Source organism: Poecilia formosa, unplaced genomic scaffold, assembly GCF_000485575.1.
Source record: "Poecilia formosa unplaced genomic scaffold, Poecilia_formosa-5.1.2 Scaffold1808, whole genome shotgun sequence".
NCBI classification, from domain to species: domain Eukaryota; kingdom Metazoa; phylum Chordata; class Actinopteri; order Cyprinodontiformes; family Poeciliidae; genus Poecilia; species Poecilia formosa.
In genome coordinates this window covers 1-1,749 of record NW_006801747.1, presented here as the reverse complement: position 1 = coordinate 1,749, position 1,749 = coordinate 1, and the positions used below count along the sequence as shown (strand labels likewise).

Genomic DNA, 1,749 nt, shown 5'->3' with positions numbered 1-1,749 from the left:
ACCAGCATTAATAAGCTAGCCAATCAGAAAACAGACTTGATCAGTTAGCCAATCAGAGCGAGCATTAATCAGCTAGCTCATCAGAAAAAGCATTAATCAGGTACCCAATAAATGCCAGCAATAAGCTAGCCAAACAGAACCAGCATTAATTAGCTAGCCAATCAATAAAAAAGCAATAATCAGCTACCCAGTCATTGCCAGCAATAAGCTAGCCAAACAGAACCAGCATTAATAAGCTAGCCAATCAGAAAACAGACTTGATCAGTTAGCCAATCAGAGCGAGCATTAATCAGCTAGCTCATCAGAAAAAGCATTAATCAGGTAGCCAATCAATGCCAGCAATAAGCTAGCCAAACAGAACCAGCATTAATAAGCTAGCCAATCAGAAAACAGACTTGATCAGTTAGCCAATCAGAGCGAGCATTAATCAGCTAGCCAATCAGTGCGAACATTAATCAGCTAGCTCATCAGAAAAAGCATTAATCAGGTACCCAATCAATGCCAGGAATAAGCTAGCTAATCAGAACCAGCATTAATTAGCTAGCCAATCAAAAAAAAAAACATTAATCAGCTAGCTCATCAGAAAAAGTATTAATCAGCTAGCCAATCATTGCCAGCAATAAGCTAGCCAAACAGAACCAGCTTTAATCAGTTAGCCAATCAGATAAAATAATTTATCAGCTAGCTAATCACAGCTAGATTTAATCAGCTAGCCAATCGGCGCGAAAATTAATCAGCTAGCTCAGCAGAAAAAGCATTAATCAGGTAGCCAATCAGTGCCAGAAATGAGCTTGCCAAACAGAACCAGCATTAATTAGCTGGCCAATCAAAAAAAAAAACGAATTAACCAGCTAGCCAATCAGTGTGAGCATTAATCAGCTAGCCAATCAGAGCGAGCAATAATCACCTAGCTCATCAGAAAAAGCATTAATCAGGTACCCAATCAATGCCAGCAATAAGCTAGCCAAACAGAACCAGCATTAATTAGCTGGCCAATCAAAAAAAAAGAATTAATCAGCTAGCCAATCAGAGTGAGCATTAATCAGCTAGCCAATCAGAGCGAGCATTAATCAGCTAGCCAATCAGAGAGAACCTTAATCTGCTAGCCAATCAGAGCGAACATTAATCAGCTAGCTCATCAGAAAAAGCATTAATCAGGTGGCCAATCAATGCCAGCAATAAGCTAGCCAAACAGAACCAGCATTAATCAGCTAGCCAATCAAAAAAAAGAATTAATCAGTTAGCCAATCAGAGCGAGCATTAGTCAGCTAGCCAATCAGAGCGAGCATTAATCAGCTAGCCAATCAGAGCGATCATTAATCAGATATGTAATCAAAAAAAGGATTTATCAGCTAGCCAATCAGAGCGAGCATTAATCGGCGAGGTCATTAGAAAAAGAATTAATCAGCTAGCCAATCATTGCCAGCAATGAGCTAGCCAAACAGAACCAGCATTAATCAGCTAGCCAATCAGAGCGAGCATTAATCAGCTAGCTCATCAGAAAAAGCATTAATCAGGTAGCCAATCAATGCCAGCAATAAGCTAGCCAAACAGAACCAGCATTAATCAGCTAGCCAATCAAAAAAAAGAATTAATCAGCTAGCCAATCAGAGCGAACATTAATCAGCTAGCTCATCAGAAAAAGCATTAATCAGGTGGCCAATCAATGCCAGCAATAAGCTAGCCAAACAGAACCAGCATTAATCAGCTAGCCAATCAAAAAAAAGAATTAATCAGCTAGCCAATCAG

At 39.6% G+C, this 1,749-nt stretch overlaps 1 long non-coding RNA gene across 1 annotated transcript; it reads left to right on the top strand.

The window, feature by feature from the left end:
- Window positions 1-263: 263 nt before the first annotated feature.
- Window positions 264-777, top strand: LOC107835349 (uncharacterized). Its single transcript, XR_001661156.1, has 2 exons — window positions 264-321; window positions 682-777. It is a non-coding gene; the product is annotated as an uncharacterized LOC107835349 (long non-coding RNA).
- Window positions 778-1,749: the final 972 nt, after the last annotated feature.